Raw genomic sequence first — 22408 nt, forward strand, 5'->3', positions numbered from 1 at the left:
TTACTTTCATGCTAAATTCCCCTTCCCCATTTAAGATTCTGCAATTTACCTTCCGTCATTTATTTTTTGCAATTTACTTTCCCGCCATTTAATTTCCTGCAATTCTCAACCCAATTTTTGCTTAGCTCAACTAGAACATTCTTCCAATTAAAGTTGCTTGACCAAACAATCCCTGTGGGATTCGACCTCACTCTATTGTGAGTTTTTACTTGACGACAATTCGGTATACTTGCCGAGGGAGATTTGTTAAAGGACAAGTTTCCGTGCATCAAGTTTATGGCGCCCTTGCCGGGGATTGATTTTGTATCAACAATGATTAAATTGGTGGATAACTAGATTGAGCATTTGTTTTTATTTTGTCTGATTTAAGTTCATTTGAGTAATTTACTTTCTGTTCAGTTATTTTCTTCCCTTTCCCCTACCCATTTCTCTTAGTTGTTTACAATTCAGTCACCAATCCACTAACTGTTTGATATATTACATCACTCACACTCACATCATTTCTGTAGAAATTACTATCTGCATCTATCTTTCTTGCTTTTGCCTTGTTGGTTGTATGACAGGTAGAAGAAGCGGGGCTTCAACTTCTTTTGATTCTGAACCTGAGAGGACCTTCCTTAGATTAAGGAGGGAAGCAAGAGGAAAGAGAGTAGTTGGTGATGAGGAAGAGGAGGAGTACTTTGAACCAAATATGGATGAGAATATGGAGAACCATCATGAAGAAGAGGCTCACAACCATGGCTGAGAAGGTCCAGCACATCAGGCTGGGCAAGAGAGAAGAGTTCTGGGTTCTTACATCAATCCAAACCCAGGAAACTATGGAAGTAGCATCCAACGGCCAACCATACATGCCAACAACTTTGAACTAAAGCCACAGCTCATCACTCTTGTTCAGAACAATTGTTCATTCAGAGGAAGTGTCCAAGAAGACCCCAATCAACATCTAACCACCTTCTTGAGGATATGCGATACTGTGAAGTCTAATGGTGCTCATCCTGACACTTATAGACTACTTCTGTTCCCTTTCTCGCTCAAGGACAAAGCATCTAAATGGCTAGAATCCTTTCCAAATGAGAGTTTAGCAACCTGGGAAGATGTGGTGAACAAATTCTTGGCAAGATTCTATCATCCTCAACGGATCAACAAGTTGAGAGCTGAGGTACAAACCTTTAGGCAGCAAGATGGTGAGACTCTATATGAAGCATGGGACAGGTTTAAGGACCTGACAAGAAGATGCCCGCCAGATATGTTCAATGAATGGGTGCAGTTGCACATTTTCTATGAAGGTCTTTCATATGAATCAAACAAGGCAGTAGACCACTCATCCGGGGGATCTCTGAACAAGAAGAAGACCATTGAAGAAGCCATAGATGTCATTGAGACTATAGCTGAGAATGACTATTTCTATGCTTCTGAAATAGGCAACACTAGAGGAGTGATGGAGCTGAACAACGTGGATGCACTGCTAGCTCAAAACAAGATGATTACCAAGCAATTAGCTGACCTCACCAAGAAGATGGAGAGGAATCAAGTAGCAGCAATCACTACTTCAGCAACAACACAAGAAGGTATGAATGAAGAAGCAGAGGGTGATCAGGAACAAGCCAACTACATTGGGAATTCACCTAGGCAGCACCATGACCCATACTCCAAAACATATAATCCTGGTTGGAGGAACCACCCAAACTTTGGGTGGTGAAATCAACAAGACCAAGGCCAAGATCAGAGACGCCATAACCCCAACAACAATGCAACTCACCAACACTCCACACAGAGGTCATACCAACACCCACCCAACAAGACTTCTCAACATCCATACCAAAGTCAAACTAGCTATTCTCATCCTTCTAATCTCAACTCTCCATCATCGGAAGAAAGACTATCAAGGATTGAGACTCTACTTGAAGGCATATGCAAGGAGATTCAAGATAACAAGGTGTTCAAAGAGGAGGTGCGAGCCAATATTAAGAATCAGAGAGACACCATCAAGAGGCTGGAATTTCAAGTGGGATACCTATCTGAGAAGATTCTCAAACCTACTGATAGCTTCCCAAGTGACACAGAGAGAAATCCGAGAGGTGAACAAAAGAAAGTCAGATGGGAAGATTGCAAGATGGTTACTATAAGTGATAAGGAGACTGAGGAAGAGCCGAACAAACCATCAGAACAACCTGAAGCTACATCAGCAGGAAAGCAGGAAGAGAATCATCAAGAAACCACAATTACACAGAAGGAGCTGCTGAGACTCTATGCACCCTTTCCCCAATTACTCAATGGTGGTGTAGAGAAGAGAATATACTCAAGGTTTCTTGACATATTTGTATCTCTCCATGTAAACATACCATTCATCAAGGCCCTCCAATAAATGCCCTCATACATTAACTACATGAAGGAGCTGCTGACCAGGAAAAGCTCACTCAAGGGAGGACAAACCATAGTAATGAATAAGGAGTGCAGTGCCCTCATTCAACCAGAGCTGCCTACAAAAAGGAAGGACCCAGGGAGTTTTCACATCCCCTGTGCCATAGGAGAAATAATGTTCGATAAAGGACTCTGTGATCTGGGAACAAGCATCAACTTAATGCCTTTATCCCTTATGAAGAGGCTGCAAATCAATGAGCTGATACCCATAGACGTAGTCATCAGGCTGGCAGACAAAACTAAAAAGCAAGCAATAGGAGTGGTTGAAAACGTGCTGGTGATGGTTGGGAACTACTTCCTTCCCACATACTTTGTCATACTGGAAATGGAAGAAAGTCACCTTCACCCAATCATATTGGGAAGACCATTCTTAGCTACAGCCAGAGCACTCATAGATGTGGAGCAAGGAGAGCTAATACTGAGCATACATGATGAACCACTCACCTTCAACGTCTTCAAACCCTCACAAGAAGCAAGTTAGGAAGGAAAGAAACTAAGGGCAGAGCATGACAGAGCAATGGTGGGAGAAAAAAGCATTGAAGCACAAGCTGTACACCCTGGAATTCCTTTGGGTGATGAACAAGAGAATTAGCAGCTGTCACAGCTAAAGGAAACTCAAGTGGAGCCAAAACCACCAGAATCATATGAGACCAGCAACAAAATCTCCCTAGGGAAAGAGACCACAAAGAGCAAGATAACAACAAAAGAAACAAAGAAGAAAGTACCAAGGAGATGGAGGAATAAAAAGATCCCTACAGAAGATTTCTCTCTAGGGGATAAAGTGATCTCAGCTTACTTCCTAGATATCACACCTCATCTCCCCACCATCCCATCTCAGTTACCTAAGGTTTTCACCATCAACAAAGTGCTCTCCCTAGAACATGTGGAGATCATTGATGAAGCCAATGGATATAGGTTTACTACAAGAGGGGAAGATCTGAAGCATTACCAACCACCATGACAAAGTCATAACGTCAAGCTAGTGACGCTAAAGAAGCGCTTCATGGGAGGCAACCCATGTTTTACATTCTTTTAAAGTAGTTAATAAAGCAAGGTTCAGGGATTTCAACTCAACTTGACATGCACTTGAATGAATCCTTTTGTGCAACATATAGTGAGGAACAAGTTCGGTGTTCAAGGCACACTAAGAGAACATAAATGTAACCCATATCATGTCACCCTTAGGGGCCACCACACGGCACCAAACTAAGTTTGGTGTTGCCAATGTTGCATACACGGATGTTGAGTTAGTCAGTTGGTGTGCACTCATGAACAACACTTAGTAGTTAGAAACAAAAATTTTAAAAAGTAGTTATTCTTTTAATTTTGCCACCACTTTCCACAAGTTTTCTTTTAATCACATTTCTTTTATTTTGTAAGAGAATTGATGGGGCAATTGAAGGGTTCGGCCACCACAAAAAGAGAAGACTATACACATGTCTTCAAGGGGATTGCATTGGAAATTATTGCCATGCAACATTGGAAGGAGAAGAAGCTTGGAAACTGAACCAACCACCATCATTAAGATGATGATCCTTGTGCTCATCCCATGTTAAACCCCATCCGTCCATCACACAACCACCCCATCAATCAACACCTTTCATTCACTCATCATTTTCCTATATAAGTGAGTCCTAGTCCTTACTTCCCTTCACATTCCAGCAACCACTTCTTCAAACTTCTCACTTTCGAAGTACAACTCTCCAAGCCACGCCCTATCCAAACCCAACCAAATTCCACCACTCATCACTAACCTCAACACCTTCACTTTTCGAAAGTCACTCATGGCATCATTAAGCTCTAAAAGAAGAAAGGGGAAGGAGCCTATAGAGCAATGCACTTTCGATGAAAAGAAGTTTAGAACTTTTTATCATGCACTCCAATTTGGATGGATGGCTGATAAGGAGATCATATATGAGATAGGCTTTCAAGTCAAGAAAACTGAGTGCCCCGAAATCACATAGAAGCTAGAGAAGAGAAGATGGGAGCTCCTCACCGATCCGGTCACCGCAAGAATAAATGCAACGCTCGTGAGAGAGTTCTTCGCAAATGCGGTGAGGTATGATAGGAAAGAGGAGTCTTATATAAGCTTTGTGAGAGGAGTGACGGTGGATTTTAGTCCCATGAGCATCATGAGAGTGCTGAAGCTACGAATTATACCATTTGAGGAAGAGAGTTATCAATCTCGAATAGATGGTAATTGACGAGAGGATTTTTACCAGTAAAGAGATTCAGAGAAACAGTCGCATTGTAGATATAGTCTCTAAACCGACAAAAATCCCTTCGTACAAATGTTTTGGGTGTCACAAGTAACAAACCCCTTTAAAAATTGTTAACCGAGTATTCAAACCTCGGGTCGTCTTCTCAAGGAACTGCGAGGAAGTATGTTCTTATTATTGGCTATAGAGGTTGTAATCGGGGTTTAGAAGATGAGAGGCAAGTAATTTGAATGACAGGTAAATTAAATGGCAATTAAAAATAAATAATTACTGTAAAGCAAACTTTTGGCAAGGTAAGAGAAGTTGGAGGTCCAACGTAGTTATCTCTCTCAACTATAATGAAAGTTGAATCTAAACTCCACTTGATCAACCTGTACCAGGGCAAGGAAAGTCAAGGGACTAATTAAATTGACCTTTGAATCCTATTTATTTCCTAAGAAAAGGTTGGGATTACTTAAGTTCGGCTCAATTAGCAAGATAATGATTATCAATTATGTTGAGTTTAATAACTGTTGAGTTACTAAATTTTTAACCAGAACCAAAAGGGAAAAAAGTAAAATTGCTGGAATAATAAAAATGTCCTTAGATGGGAAGCAATGGTAACTTAAATCAAAGAGAACAATCATAAACCGAAAATACCTCAATTATCATTAATTCAAATAATAGTCTGTAACATGGAAGAATTCTTAGATCAAATTATAATAATCAATTCAAATGTTGGAATAAATAAATAGAAGTAAAACTAAAATAAAAGAACATTAAACCTGGAATCCAGAGTTACTCTTAAAACAAGAAGAAATTCTAAATCCTAAAAGAGAGAGAGAAGATCTCCCTCTCAACTAAATCTAAATCATTGAAAGGTAAAATATGCGAGCTCTCTTTGAATGGGTGCATTTCCATACTTTATAACCTCTGGTCTATGCTGTCTGTACTTGGATCTGGGCCAAAAAGGGCTTCAGAATTTGCTGGGGGCGTATTCTGTAATTTCTGGTGCGTGGCCTCTGTCACGCGTCCGCGTCGGTCACGCGGTCGCGTGATTTGGAGCTTTTCCTTGCCATGCGGTCGCGTCAGTCATGCGACCGCGTCATATGCGTTCTGCTTAAGGCGCACGGTCGCGTCAGTCATGCGGCCGCGTCGCTGCTGATTCGTGCTTAGCACGCGATCGCGTCATCCATGCGATCGCGTGAATACCAGTTTCCTTCAAAGCTTCGTTTTGCTTTCTCCTTCCATTTTTGTATGTTTCCTTTTCCATCCTTTAAATCATTCTGCCTTAGAAAATCTGAAACTACTCAACATACTGATCACGGCATCGAATAGAAATAAAGGTAATTAAAATAATTAATTTTTAAAGGTTAGGAAACATGTTTTTCATTTAAATCACATAATAAGGAAGGGAAAGTAAAATAATGTAATTAATGTGAATAAGTAGGTGAAGGATTGTATAAATCACTCAAATTAAGCACAAAAGAACTCATGAAATATGGGTTTATCAACCTCCCCACACTTAAACACTAGCATGTCCTCATGCTAAATCCAAGGTAAATAATTAAGGTTGAAGTGATGGAATGTCATGCAATGCAACCTAATTTAAATGCAACTACCTAAATGAATGATGCATTATGCAACTCTAATTTATTCACTCATATATAAAGCTTACATGTAGCCAAGTTAATTCATATTCTCAAGGAGTCATGTATATATACATAGCCAACCCTTAAATAATAAAGCAATTTAGCAAATGAGATGGGAAAGAAAACATTTGTATAAACTTGCAAAACAATTAGTAAATTTGAGCACAGATATATGTTGATGAGTTATTGAACCCTCACTGGATTTTGTGTTTACTCTCTAGTCACTCAGTGTTTATTGGGTTTATTCACTCTATTTTTCTTTTTATTCTTACTTTCTATAGCTTTGTTCTTCATCTAACCAATCAACAATTATAGAATATAGTCATACCAAAAAGTCATGAGGTCTTTAATTGAGGTTGTAATGGGGCTAAGGTAAGGGTAAGGATTTATGTATAGGGTTAAGTGAGCTAAATAAGTGAATCCTTAATTAGACTAAGATATCACCTAACATACATATTTAGTAAAATAAAATCTTTTTTTACCTATTTTCCCATATTATCCCACTTATTGTTACATGCTCATGTTTCACTTTTTATTTTTATCCCATGTGCATTGTTTTTATTTTGCATTGGGGAATTTCTTTTGTATCCCCTTTTATTTAGATGCTGAAAAATAACTTTTTTTTTCAATGCACATGGTAATTGAATCACTTAGATTTTCTCATGAGCATGCTTCCCAAATTTTATTTTTATTCCTTTAAACTTTTCTACCCTTTTGTTTCTATTACCCATGTTCCCAAAAGGTTTCCCACATTTAACTCTATTCATAATTTTCTATCTTAAGCTAACCAAGGATTCACTTGGGATTTTTTTTTGTTTTTCTGCTTAAGGCTAGTAATTTGGCTAAATAGAATAAAGGGGTTTTAAAAGGCTCAAGAGGGCTAACAAGGGTGATGTAAAAGGTAGGCTTATTTGGGGTAAGTGAGTTGAAATCAAATGATGGCCTCAATCATTCTCTTGGTATGTATCTATTCTATATTCTATAATTGGACATATAGATTAAAGCAAAGGAAAGAACATCAGAATAAAAAGAAATGTAACACACAGAAAAGAAATTATGGTTTGAATGCAACCATACAATTTAAGCTCAAGACTCACAGGCTGTGTGTTCTCTAACTCAAGCATCATATATCATTTATATATTGTATGCAGGTTTAGTTAAAAATTCCCATTATTCTCATAAAAAAATTATTTAGGGTGGCTTTTAAAGTTTTAATGTTCCTCCTTGATGAAATGTTGTCAGCTTAACTACATCATGTAATGCTATATATAAGGTTTGTGGATTTAAATCTGTTATGTTCAATTTCCTAGCTTACTTCCTTTTTATATTTTTCAATTTTAAACTTATACTATCTTATGCTAAAAAGGGTAAGCTATACTAATTAATCCACTAATAAATCAGAATTACAAACTAAACTAAATAACTAAAATAAACTAAATGGCTAAAGTATGAACTAAAGATGCAAAATGCAGAAAATAGAGTAAAACTACATAAAAGCAATGTATAAGTACTCAGAAAATAACAGTAAAAGGAAAAATACAGAAAAATATCCAAAATAAAAGAAAAAGTATGTAGCGGTTCACCAAAATAAACGCCAGATATGGCGGCCTCCCCACACTTAAAAGGAAGCATCGTCCTTGATGCTCAATCAAGCCGGGTGTGAAGGAGTGTCATCATTGGGAGGGATGGTAGCTGGAGTCTTAGTGGTGGTGGGCTGAGGGTCTGGCTGCTGTGGAGGAGGGGCTGACTGGATCGGGATCTCAAGATCCGCAGCCTCAATCTGATGTGGGACCGCTGCCTGTGGTGCGGCTGGTGCTGCCTCCTGGGGATGGGTCTCTGCCTCGGGCGCATCTGCCTCCTCCTCAGATGCCTCGGATGGTGTGTCGGGCTCGGAGGGGATGTCGCCGGATCGTATCATCAGCTTTAGGTGCTCATAGCGCCGCTTGTTGCGACGCTCCATCTGGTCAAGTCGTTGGAACAAGCGGTGCACCAGATGATAGACGGGCTCTGTGGCAGGTGGAGGTGCAGTGGTGGTAGCAGGGGTAGGTGGTGCAGCAGTGAAGGAAGAGGGTCCAACAGACTGTGGGGCTGACTCATCAGTAGCAGTGAATGGTGCTGGTCTGTGGCCCAGGGCTAAGAAGTTCCGGCTGTGCGGAATGATCTTCCTGCAATCCGCCGCTCGTGGTCTCTCATCGGCATCCTCCCATGGCACGTCAGCTCGACGGCCAAGCTGTGTAACTAGATATGGAAAGGGGAGGGTGCCTCGAACGTGGACCCTGTCCATATAATGCCGAATGAAACGTGGCAGATAAAGGTCATTACCCTCCAGCACACACCAAAGGAGGGTGATCATAGCAGTCGGGATCTCCGTCTCGTGAGTACTCGGCATCACATAATTACTCAAGATCTGATGCCATAACCGAGCCTCATCGTTCAAGTATGCTCTCTTGATCCCTCTAGGCATGGTAGTGTCCTGACCCATCTCCCAAGGGACTGTCGGGTCGAGAGCTATCCGTGCCTTTACGGCATCCCAATCAAACTTCATCTGGCACATGTCCTCCTCAGCCTTTGAATAACCATCAGGCTGATCGGACTTGGCTGGGAGCCAGAGAATGTCCTCTAAGGCCTCCTCGGTGACCAGAATTTGTTTTTCTCTCAGGTTCACTGCATCTATGGTGGTGAGGTAGTAGTTGCGGTAGAATTCCCGGACCCAAGATGAATTGACCTCTGTCAGTGTTTTCTCCAGAAAGAACCAGCCCCTTTGCTTAATTTGCTCAGTGGTGTACTGCTGGAGGGCTTCTGGAATCTTCAGAGTTCGTTCCAGGTATAGATTTCTGGAGTTTGCAAAAGCCGGGTACTTCAACTCACAGTACCGGTTTGCAAATTTTATAGGATCAGTCGCAGGGAGCAGCTGGTCAGCTTTTTCCTGCGGTGTGAAGTTCTTCTCCCGCCATGAAGAATCATGCATTAGAGCAATGATGGACTGGGAGGAATCTTCTCTCTTGCGCTTGCCAGTAGCCTTGCCTTTTCCTTTTCTCTATGAGGCAGACATCCTGAAAAACAGAAAACCAGGATATGGATAAAATAGGAAAGCAAATAGGCAATTAAATAAAGGAAACTCAAAGCTGCAAGGGAGAAATAAAATAAGGAAAATGAGTAAATGAAATGTGATTGAATTCATGTTAAATGGAAAAATAAACAATATGCCATGGGTAGAAAGTTAGAGGAAAGTGAAAATAATCAGAAAAGAGATTAAAAGGGTTAATATGGTTAGAATTTGAAAAAGAAATTAGTAAATTTAAATTAGTGAGTTAGTAAAGTGCGGGTTAAAGTAAGTGGCATAGAAAAATTCCACATAACAAGGATTCACAGGTAAGAATAGAAGTACTCATAATCGAACAAGGAAAACAGGGTGATGCTGATTCGAATAGAAATAAAGAAAGTAAAAATTGGAATCAGTGAATCACAAATGCAGTTTATGAACCAGGAAATCAAAGAAGATAGGAAAGTCTGCCATAGCATTCATGAAATAGTGTGGGTAAAGCAGAGTAAAACAGAGTTCAGAAATGCTAAACCAAAACATGAATGAAAACAATTTTTTTAAAAAATTTGGGCAGCATTCCGGCTAAAATTGGATTATCCCGGAAAATAAACAGCAATCATAGCAGTTCATATGAATTTAAAAACTAGCTGCAGTTACCAGCAATGAATAGAAATAGGAAAATTTAGAGTAACAAGCAGCAAGTGCAAGAAATCATAGCATATGAACGAGGTCACAGGAACAGCAAAATTGCAGTTATGATAAAACATAAACAGGAATAGTGCAAGTAAACAGACCTAGATCCACTAACCACAGCCTAAGCTACCTAACAACCTAAAAATCCACTACAGAATGCATATCTATCTATCCTAATGATGAACAGAAACGGAAAAAAGTACAGAAAAAAACGACGAACGGATAAAAGGGGGTTGCGTTTTGCGGAACTTGGTAGGCGGAAGGGGTGGAACGGGGAAGGTGACTGCGGCAGCGTCCGGCGCGGTGGCGGGGCATGGTGTCGCGGTGGTGGCTGGTGGGGGCAGTGGCGGTGAGGGTTTCGGGTTAGTGATAGAAGAAGGGGGGTCGCGGCTGGGTGGCCGGCGGTGGGGGGCGGTGGTCGCGGAGGCAGTGGTGGAGAGGGGAGGAGAGAGGAAGAAGGGAGAAGAAGGGAGGGGAGGGGGTTGCGGCGGCGGCGTCCGGGGTGGCGGCGGCGTCTGGGTGGCCGGCGGTGGCGGCTGGGTGGTGGTTGGAGGGAGAGGGAGCAGAGAAGGAGAAGAGGGTTGGGGGTGGGGGGCTCGCGACTGATAGGGTTCGCGGGCTGGGGGGTTATATTGTCGAATCCACGCGGCCGCATGGGGCATGCGGTCGCGTGGTAGGGGTGAAAATGGGAGTGACGCGATTGCGTGGGCGCGCGATTGCATGAGAGGGGGGGAGGAAGGGTGACGCGATCGCGTCGCTGGAATTTGTGCTAAACGCACGACTCTAGCGCCGTTTTAGCGCAACTCTCTGTCTCCTTTTGAGGTGATGTGCAATCCGTGCGACGCGATCGCGTCGCGTGGGATTGGTATTGTGCAAGTGACGCGGTCGCATGGGGCATACGATCGCGTGGGCCAATTTGTGTGAAACGCACAAGGGCTGCACGATTCCAGCCTAACTTTCTGTTCGTTGGATCCTTACGCCGATATATATATCACGCGGCCGCGTGGGTCACGCGGTCGCGCGGGTGGCGTTTTCCGCGATATGGCGCGATCGCATGGGGCATGCGGTCGCGTCGTGCATCCCTTTCTTCTCTTTTTTTTTTTTAAACTGAAAAATGCAGAATGCAATGATTAACATGAATGTTATGCATGATTCAAGGTTTAATAAATTAAAATGAAAAAGGAAAAATGAAAGCAATTAACAAGAAATAAATTGAAAAAGAAGCGACCATGCCATGGTGGGTTGTCTCCCACCTAGCACTTTTAGTTAAAGTCCTTAAGTTGGACATTGGAGGGGTATCCTGTTATGGTGGCTTATGTTTAAATTTGTCCAAAAATCTCCACCAGTGCTTGGAATGCCAATAGCCTCCGAGGTCCCAAACTAAGCACGCAAAGCTTCCGAAAAACTTTAAATATATTGTTAGGCTCTCGGGATGACAAATGTCAGAATAAACTCCAGGATTCCATGCCTTGCTTTTAAATCCGCCTCCGTCTTGATCTACATGTCTCCATTCGGGCGGGTTAAAAAGTAGAATCTCACCTTGGTGACCATAGGTTTTTCTTGATCCATGTAATTGAGCATGATAACAATCCGTGTACTTCGAGGTGAAGCGTGGAACCTTATTGAACCTTGTGCACCAGCTCTGAGTACGAGCCATTTCCCTCTTACTCTTAAAGCCGCAGAGAGCTCTAAGCTGGCCATCTGTTTCAAGCAAACCATATTCAAGTGAATAAGTAAAGTTATAAGTTAAGGATTGTACCCACTTGAAGCTTGTATTAGGTGGTAATGGCCTTGGGATAGGTGTTTTTTGTGGTTCTGCAAGTTCCGTTTCCTTGTGCTCTTCTGTGAATTCCTCCACTTCTTTGCAAAGATCTTCAATTGTATCTGTGTCCTGGTCAAAGTCTTCTGTGTCTTCCTCATCACTTGAGTCATAGATTGGAGGTTGAGAGAAATCTACCTCTACATCATCTTCATATTCACTTGGGGAAGATTCTTCTATCTCAGAGAATTCACTTGCGGATGCAAGTTCATCACTAAGAGAGCTAGACTTGTGACTATCATCATCAAGGGAATTTGTTTCTTGGATTATTCCGTCTGATTCTTCATAAACGATTTGCCTTGGAGAAATATCCTCCTTAGCATCAACTGTAGCATCCTGGACGGAGTTTTCCTCAATTCTGGATTCCCATGGAGGTTCAGCATCTCCTAGATCTTCAACCAACTCTTCTTCTTGAACAAAAATAGCTTCTTCTAATTGTTCCAGTACAAATTCATGCTCTGTCTTATCCACTGGAGTTTCTGGCACTTCCTTCATGCTCTGCTCTTTATTGGGCTGTCCACATCGAGCTGTAGTTGATCCTTGTATATTTGAGCGCCTAGAAGCCCATTGAATCATCGCTTGCTCCAGTTGTTTAATGGTTGTTTGGAATTTAATTACTATTTCCTTTAGGTGATCCTCTGCTTCTTGGGTTACTGGACTTGGATATGCTACAAAGGAAAGTGGTGGTGGTTGGGAGCGATTGGATTGGTATTGGGGTAAGGATGGATCATATGGTGGCGAATAGTGAAGAGAAGCTTGTGAGTGTGGTGGTTCAAGGTTATGTTGAAAGGGTGGTTTATATGTACGGGGTGGAGCTTGTTGGTAGTTACAAGGTTGTCCACCATGTCTTTCAGCTGGGTATGCATTGTGGAATGGTCTTTGTCCAGGATATCTCGGAAGGTGTTGCTGCCAAAAGGGTTGATTAGATCCTCTTGGTTCCATCCATCCTTGATTGGTCTGACCTTGATGCACATTCCTGCTGTAACTTCTATTTCCTTTAACAACATTAGAACCAAACTCAAAGCGAGAGGGGTGAGGGTTCATAGTAGCAAATAAAGGTAAAAAGGGAAAACAAAAAATAAATAAACAAGCAAAAAAAAAATATTTACAATAACCAATAATAAGGCACACGTTAGCAGTTCCCCGGCAATGGCGCCATTTTGACGAGGGGATTTTTACCAGTAAAGGGATTCATAGAAACAGTCGCGTTGTAGATATAGTTTTTAAACTGACAAAAATCCCTTCGTACAAACGTTTTGGGTGTCACAAGTAACAAACCCCTTTAAAAATTGTTAACCGAGTATTCAAACCTCGGGTCGTCTTCTCAAGGAACTGCGAGGAAGTATGTTCTTATTATTGGCTATAGAGGTTGTAATCGGGGTTTAGAAGATGAGAGGCAAGTAATTTGAATGACAGGTAAAGTAAATGGCAATTAAAAATAAATAATTACTATAAAGCAAACTTTTGGCAAGGTAAGAGAAGTTGAAGGTCCAACGTAGTTATCTCTCTCAACTATACTGAAAGTTGAATCTAAACTCCACTTGATCAACCTGTACCAGGGCAAGGAAAGTCAAGGGACTAATTAAATTGACCTTTGAATCCTATTTATTTCCTAAGAAAAGGTTGGGATTACTTAAGTTCAGCGCAATTAGCAAGATAACAATTATCAATTATGTTGAGTTTAATAACTGTTGAGTTACTAAATTTTTAACCAGAACCAAAAGGGAAAAAAGTAAAATTGCTGGAATAATAAAAATGTCCTTAGATGGGAAGCAATGGTAACTTAAATCAAAGAGAACAATCATAAACCGAAAATACCTCAATTATCATTAATTCAAATAATAGTCTGTAACATGGAAGAATTCTTAGATCAAATTATAATAATCAATTCAAATGTTGGAATAAATAAATAGAAGTAAAACTAAAATAAAAGAACATTAAACTTGGAATCCAGAGTTACTCTTAAAACAAGAAGAAATCCTAAATCCTAAAAGAGAGAGAGAATATCTCCCTCTCAACTAAATCTAAATCATTGAAAGGTAAAATATGCGAGCTCTCTTTGAATGGGTGCATTCCCACACTTTATAACCTCTGGTCTATGCTGTCTGTACTTGGATCTGGGCCAAAAAGGGCTTCAGAATTTGCTGGGGGCGTATTCTGTAATTTCTGGTGCGTGGCCTCTGTCACGCGTCCGCGTGGGTCACGCGGTCGTGTCATTTGGAGCTTTTCCTTGCCACGCGGTCGCGTCAGTCATGCGACCGCGTCATATGCGTTCTCCTTAAGGCGCGCGGTCGTGTCAGTCATGCGGCCGTGTCGCTGCTGATTCGTGCTTGGCACGCGATCGCGTCATCCATGCGATCGCGTGAATACCAGTTTCCTTCAAAGCTCCATTTTTCTTTCTCCTTCTATTTTTGTATGTTTCCTTTTCCATTCTTTAAGTCATTCTGCCTTAGAAAATCTGAAACTACTCAACATACTGATCACGACATCGAATGGAAATAAAGGTAATTAAAATAATTAATTTTTAAAGCTTAGGAAACATGTTTTTCATTTACATCACATAATAAGGAAAGGAAAGTAAAATCATGTAATTAATGTGAATAAGTAGGTGAAGGATTGTATAAATCACTCAAATTAAGCACAAAAGAACTCATGAAATATGGGTTTATCAGTAATCCTAATTATGACCACATTGTGAAAGATATCTGCATACAAGGGGCAAACTGGATGAGATCCCAATGGAAAACCCAAATTTATTAAAAGAGGTGATCTCACCCCTGAAGCAAAGGGATGGTTCGAAATTATAAGGAGATCCATCCTTCCTGCTGGAAACAATTCAGAGGTGAATCTCAAGAGAGCAACAATGGTGCAGTGCATACTTAAAGGGGGGGAAATCAAAGTGCATGAGCTCATAGCCCAAGGCATTAGGAAGATGGCTGATAAAAGTGATTCTGGAGGAAGGTTAGGCTATCCCAGCACCATTTTCCGCCTGTGTGACAAGGCCGGGGTAGTGTTCGAAGATGAAAACCCCGAATGGATAAAAGTTGGTATCCCAATTACTGTCCGACGTATGCATGCTGTTACATCTCCCCTACCTTAACGAAGGATAAGAAAGAGGGTAGCCCAGCAAACTGTAGAAGGGCAAAACCCAGAGGAGCAAGCCGCAGCCACCTTGAACAAGCACCAATTACAAGAAGCCATTGATGGCTTATCTAGGCAATATTGGGAGAATCAAGAGGTACAGAAGGAGCTTCAATTACAGATGATGGGCTGTCAAGAGGAATCGCTCTCGAGATGAATGAATCAACAAGGGGAGTGGCAGAAGCAAATGATGGAGCAGCAATTGGAACAAGGAAAACAATGGGGTGAATCCTTCCACAGGATAGAACAAAGGCAAAATGAATAACAAGAATCTATCCAGAAGCTAATCAACATCCAAGCACATCAAGGTGCACACATACATGAGATGCATCGAAAACAAATAGAACAAGCAGAACTCTTTGACGAGCACAGGGCATTCTTTGAAGGGGTTTACATGAGTGAAAGTGGAAATCATGTAAACATGCTAGCCAGGCTCGGATACTTAGTCGGACAGCTACCTATAGTACATCTGGGAATCACAAAATATGACGAAGTGAAGGATGAGTTAGCATGAGAAGAAAGAGAAAGGGTGGAGAAGAGTCATGAATCAGTAAGGAAGGCACTTGAAGATTGGAAAAGAGCCAGACTAGCACGGATACAAGGAAGCACAAGTGGACGCAAAGAGGACAAACAAGAGGGAGAGCATGGGCAACCCCATGAGTAAAAGGTGGTGGAGTTCCCTCATTATTCCATTTTTCTTTTTCAAGTCTTTTAAATAAGGAAAATCATGTATGAAATAGAACATACTTCCATAGTAGCTTAGGAATTTTCAATTCTGTCTTTAAGTTTGTTTTTGCTTAGGTCTATGCTTGCTAGTCAAGTTGCCTATTTTCATTTTCATCTTGCTTATTGTATGCTTGTCCTTTTAAGCTAAATAAAAAAAAAAGAGATGTTATGAAAGACCATAGTGGAGTTTAATTTGTGGAGTAAGTTCTTAGATTTGTGGTGTAGTAATCACTTAGCTATGTTGGTTCGCCAATAAGGTGGGAAGGCAACTATCTGTCCTAAATCATATGCTTGAAACACACCCCCATGAGACTTGCTAAATAATAAGATACTAATAAGAAAAAGGAAAAGAACAATAAGATTTGAAAAAGAAAGAAAAGTTAATAAAGAATAAGGCTAGGCACCAAGGGCTTGAATCTTGAGGGATGTGTCTGTGGTGCTCTTGTACCAAGGATCTGCTTGGATGAATAAGTTCTTAGGAGTGCTTCATCACTTGGTAACTTGGGTTAACTAACCCAGGATTATCAACTGAAAATCCACTATCAAGAGCAACCTTGCTACAGAATATTTAGTAACCCAAAGAGGTACTGGACACCAAGACCTCAAGGGAAGAAAATAACAAACCATGTGCCTGTGGTGTGCATGTATGGGGGAGAGAGATTTGAGGGAGTAAGTCCTTAGGGGTGCTTCAACACCTAGCACCTTAAACCAACTGGTTCGGGAGTGTTGGCTGAAAGCTTATTTTAAAGAGTCGCCCCCTCATAGAGCACTTAGCCTAAGGATGCAATAGACCTTGGAAAGAAAAAGGGATCAATGAATAACAGTCTCAAAGGGTGCAATCAAGTGAGTATTCCAAGGCATAAAACCAAGAACATGACTTCCAGATTAATGATTCATTCATCTTGTCATTTCATTCATCATTCTCTTGTTCCAGTACTTGCTTAGGGACAAGCAAGCTTTAAGTTTGGTGTTGTGATGCTAGGGCATTTTGGCCAGTTTCACTGACCTTTTCTTTATGGTTTTAGGGTAGTTTCATGTACTTTCTTAGGAAATAAGCAAGTTTTCTGATTTTTATATGAATTCATGAGAATTATGCATGAATTGAATGACAAATTGGATGATGCATGTCTCATAACTTGGACTGGAACTTTGATACAGTTTATTGCTTGATTTAAGGACAAAGGAAGCAAGGAAGAACCACGTTAGAAGCCACGTTAGTCTAACTAACGTGACCTCTAACATGGAAGGGGAACTAGCTTGCAACGTTAATGAGAAAAGTAATCGCCAATAACGTCCTCGAAGCCATCATAGCCCACGTTAATTGCCACGTCAACTACATTAACGTGGTAGTTAACATGGAAGAAGAAAATGAAGCCAACGTTAGTGACACTCACCTTTGTAACTAACATTGGACGAAGCTCATATTGGCCACGTTAAGAGCCACGTTAACTCAGTTAACGTGGACTCTAACGTGGGAAAACAAAAGAATGACCAACGTTAGTGACACTCACCTTTGTCACTAACGTTGAGCGAAGCCACTTTTAGCCACGTTAGTTGCCACGTTAACTCAGTTAACGTGGACTCTAACGTGGAGGGAGCAAAGAATCGCCAACGTTAGTGACACTCACCTTTGTCACTAACGTTGGGATGAGCCACTATGAGCCACGTTAAGTCCCACGTTAACTACATTAACGTGGAAGCTAACGTGAGTAAAAGGGATGATGAGCCAACGTTAGTGACATTCACCTTTGTCACTAACGTTGGAGATGGCTATCAATACCATGTTAGAAGCCACATTAACCTAGTTAATGTGAACTCTAACGTGGGAATTAGGGGCATTTTGGAACGTTACTGACAAAGATAAGTGTCACTAACGTTCTCGAAGATTTGGCAAGCCTACGTCAAAGGTCACGTTAGCTATACTAACATGAACTCTAACGAAGGAGAAAGGGGTACTCTCAACGTTAATGGGAAAGGTGAACCCCAGTAACGTTTGCGAAGGACCAAGAGGCAACGTTAGTGGTCACGTTGATGCCACTAACGTTAAAGTTAACGTGGAGCATCATTGGGTTAGGAACGTTAGTGAAAAAGGTGATTGTCACTAACGTTCTCGAACCCACCCTTTCACTTAACGTTAACGCCACTAACGTCCTAAGCTGGAATCCCTGCCTACTTCATACTTTCTCTCTGCAAGTAAAGCTAAGCCCACTGAAGAAGATAACTGCTTCAACTCAAGATCCAAAGGCCCATATCCAAGACTTGAAGAGCTAACTAGAAGATCAGAAGAATAGTATAAATAGGGAGAACTTTGAACTAGAAAAGGAGCTTTTGGCATTATTAGAATTACTCTCTATATTTTACTTTCTCTGCAACTTTTAGTTTAATTCTCAGAATGTACTCTCCATCTATGCTTTTCATTCCCAGATTTTTGAATAACTAAACCCCTTTCATTGGGTTAGGGAGCTCTGTTGTAATTTGATGGATCAATAATAGTTTTCATTATCTTTCTTCTCTCTTTTCTCTTGATTTTACTAAAAAGCTTTCAATCTTCATCCAATTGAGTAGTTATCTTGGAAAAGAAGTTATTCATACTTGGATCTCTTCTGAACATTGGAAGAGGAATGAAGAGATCATGCTAGAATTGCTTTCTCATGTTGGACCAAATTGGGGTTTGGGCGGATATGGTGACATATAATTCTCCCAATACTTTGATTTGGAAATACATGTGGTATAATCAGTGACCATACTTCATCTCTTCTCATGAGCAATTAGACCAAGGAATTGGCTATTGATCTGATTTGAGAGATTGAATTACCAAGGAATTGGAATTCAATCACTTAAGTTTGCCAAGGAGATCAATGAATGCATTGATTGAGGAAGAGATGAAAATGAACTTGATCCGGAGAATGCAACATCTCCTAAGCCCAATGAACTCCTCATTTCTGATCTTACCCATTCTCTTTACATTCTGCTATTTACTTTCATGCTAAACTCCCTTCCCCATTTAAGATTCTGCAATTTACCTTCCGTCATTTATTTTCTGCAATTTACTTTTCCGCCATTTAATTTCCTGCGATTCTCAACCCAATTTCTGCTTAGCTCAACCAGAACATTCCAATTAAAGTTGCTTGACTAATCAATCCGTGTGGGATTCGGCCTCACTCTATTGTGAGTTTTTACTTGACGACAATTCGGTATACTTGCCGAGGGAGATTTGTTAAAGGGCAAGTTTTCGTGCATCAGGAGGAGACAATAAACTCAAGGAAACCCTCAAAAATGGTAGTCATGCAAGTGAGAAAATAGGCCATAAAAGGATAGGTGTCTTAAATACATGACAGCTGCAACATGTAACTAAGACAACTTTGGAAACAATGGCAAGTCACTAGCATGTGATGCAAGAGTGGTATAAGCATGCATTTGAGAGGCACGAGAAGCATAAACTCAAACCTCAAAATCAAGAAGCAAGTCATAAGGGGTGAGCATGTAAGATAGGAAACATGAAGAATGATATGCTCAATGCATATAGAAGTAAGCAAGTGAGTGAGAAAGAGCACTAAATGGAAGACACTAAGTCAAATTTGACTCAAAAAGTCATGTACGCCTTTCATCAAACACTTGGTGTGCCCCCTTTAAGTAATGAACAAATGGAGGAAATGGGGCAATGTAGCCTCCCATAAAGCAATATCAATCATCCTAGAGCACCATATTTTGCAAGAAAATCAAATGGAACAAACCAACCCACCAATGTAAAAAGAAATCTTTACCCACAACACCCACAAAAACTAGAAAAATAAAGACAAGGACAAAGAAACAAGTGAGCAAGAAGAAGCTAATTAAGAGGAAGAGAACAAAGACAAATAACTAAAGAGAGGAGAAGAAAGAAAGGCAAAAGAAAGAAAAGGAAGAAGTAAGAATACCTTGTGAAGATGAGGGAATTAATGGAGAAAGGAAGTGAGAAAAGAGGGGTAGAAGAAAAATGGGGAAAGAGAGGAAATAGAAGAGTGTGGGACCGCCAGAAGTGGTGGTCGCCGGAGGGAAGTGCCGCCGGTGGAAAAAGCTGAGAAAGGGTGGGAGAAGGGTTGGAGAAGTGGAGAAGAAAAGACTAAAGAAAGAAGGTGGAAAGTGAGAGAAGAGGGGTTGGGAGTTTGAAATTAGGCGCGCTACAGCATTTCCGCATCGTACGACTGCGAAGAGGTCGGCTTGACAGCTTTCCGATTCTTCCATTTCTTCATGAGTTCTCCAACTTTTCATGCTTTCTTTCTTCATTCCCTTGATCCAATCTTTGCCTCCTAAACCTTAAATCACTTAACAAACATATCAAGGCATCTAATAGAATCAAGGTAAATTAAATTTAGCTATTTTGAGTCCTAAAAAGCATGTTTCACATTCAAGCACAATTAAAGGAGAATATACAAAACCATGCTATTTCTTGAATAAATATGGGTAAAAGGTGATAAAATCCCCAAAAATCAATACAAGATAAACCGTCAAATTGGGGTTTGTCAACGACCGACGCGCGCGCCCACGGTGCAGGGAGGACGCGTACGCGCCGGGTGCGCACACGCATGCAGGTGGTTGTGTTAGTGGCACAATGTTGGCCCAAGGTTCGCGCAACTCTCGGGTCCATGTACTAGGATTTGGCAGTAGGGAGGTCGACGCGTGCGCGCATGGTGCGAGCATGCCCAGGAGTGGTCGAAGCAAATGGACGCGCAGGCGGCAGGATCGCCTACGCGTCAGTGGAGGTTGTGCCCCTAGCATGGTGTAGGCTCAGTGTAGGTGCAACTCTCTGGAAAATGTACCAGGGTTGCAGGTGGGGCGAGCGACACGGACGCGGCCGGTGTGCTCGCGCGTCGATTCGCGAAACAGCGTAAGGGCGGTCACACACCAAGTGCGCGCGTGCGTAAGTCAGGTTATGCCTGGGGCTCATTGTTGGCTCAAGGCACGCATAACTCTCTGGAAAATGGACCAGGAGCTGCAAGTGGCCTATGGACGCGTACGTGTCTAGTGCGCGCACGCGCGCCCCCTTTTTTTTTTTGAATGACATGAAGAATGCATATTTATCATGAATTCAGTGGGCAAACAAGCCAAATAGGTCAAAAACACCCAAAACTCCCTGCAATACCTAAAGACGGGGTGTTTTCTACCACACAATCAATCCACCTATTGAAAAATCAATGCAAATCTTCATGAACAATTTATCCAAGGTAGCCACAATCAACTCTAACCAACCAATTCTATAGCTAAGCAATCACAAAACAATGAAGAATTCAAGAACTATATGCAAAAAGTGGCAAAAAGATAGATTTCACCATGGTGGGGTGTCTCCCACCTAGCACTTTTGTTTAATGTCCTTAAGTTGGACTTCCACTAGCTCATTGCTCTTTGCCAAGAAGTGCATCTTCCAAGCGGAATACCTCAATCTACTTGTTGCTTTTCATTTGCTCACCATGATACAACTTGATACGGTGCCCATTGACCTTGAAGATATCGGAGCTTGAAGGAGGGCGCAAATGATAGACTCCATATGGCTCTGCCTTCTTGACCTTATAAGGTCCTTCCCATCTTGACCTAAGCTTTCCGGGCATCAACCTCAATCTTGAATTGTAGAGGAGGACTAGGTCGCCGGCTCTAAATTCTTTACCTTTTATGTTTTTATCATGCACGGCTTTCATCCTTTCCTTGTAAAGTCTAGAGTTCTCATAAGCTTCAAGCCCCAAATATTCCAACTCCGCTAGTTGTAGCTTCCTCTCTATTCCGGCCCCTCCAAATCTTGAATTACACTCCTTGACGGCCCAATATACTTTGTGCTCTATCTCCATCGGTAAGTGGCAAGCTTTGCCATAGACCAACCGAAAAGGGCTCATGCCAATTGGCATTTTGTATGCCGTTCGGTAGGCCCATAATGCATCGGTGAGCTTAGCACTCCAATCCTTTCGATGAGGCTTCACAATTCTTTCCAATATGCGTTTAATCTCCCGATTGAAAACCTCGGCTTGGCCGTTTGTCTGTGGGTGGTAGGCCGTAGCTACTTTATGCATGATGCCATATTTCTTCGTTAGCCCTTCCATTCTCTTATTGCAAAAAATGTGAGCCTTGGTCGCTCACGATTGCTCGTGGCGACCCAAATCTACAAATTATGTTATTTCTCACAAAGAAAAGGACCACATTAGCATCGTCCGTCCGGGTGGGTATCGCTTCCACCTATTAGAACACATAATCAACGGCTAGTAGAATGTAGAGAAAACTATTAGAATTTGGGAATGGTCCCATGAAGTCGATACCCCACACATCAAAAATCTCACAAAATAGCATGGTTTGTTGGGGGATTTCATCCTTCTTATAGATATTACCAAATCTAAGACATTAAGAACAAGATTTACAAAAGATAGAAGAGTCCTTAAAAAGAGTTGGCCACCAAAATCTATAATCTAGGATTTTCCTTGCCGTTCTTTGAGGTCCATAATGGCCTCCTCCTTCGGAGGAGTGGCAAGCTTCCAAGATTGAGTGGAATTTGGTTTGTGGAATGCACCTCTGAATTACTTGATTCGCACCACATCTCCAAAGGTATGGGTCAACCTATACGTAGTATTTGGATTCGCTTTTTTGCTTATCCTTTTGATGTTTGGAGAGATTAAGAGGAAAGGTGCGGGATACCAAGTAATTGGCTATTGGTGCATACCAAGGAATGGCTTCCGAGATTGCATTCAAGCCCTCA

At 41.4% G+C, this 22408-nt stretch overlaps 1 non-coding gene across 1 annotated transcript; it reads right to left on the reverse strand.

The window, feature by feature from the left end:
• Nucleotides 1–1144: 1144 nt before the first annotated feature.
• LOC112781547 (small nucleolar RNA R71) lies at nucleotides 1145–1251 on the reverse strand. Its single transcript, XR_003192319.1, has one exon. It is a non-coding gene; the product is annotated as a small nucleolar RNA R71 (small nucleolar RNA).
• Between the last annotated feature and the right edge of the window lie 21157 nt (nucleotides 1252–22408).

The sequence above is a fragment of the Arachis hypogaea genome, chromosome 19 (genome assembly GCF_003086295.3).
Source record: "Arachis hypogaea cultivar Tifrunner chromosome 19, arahy.Tifrunner.gnm2.J5K5, whole genome shotgun sequence".
NCBI classification, from domain to species: domain Eukaryota; kingdom Viridiplantae; phylum Streptophyta; class Magnoliopsida; order Fabales; family Fabaceae; genus Arachis; species Arachis hypogaea.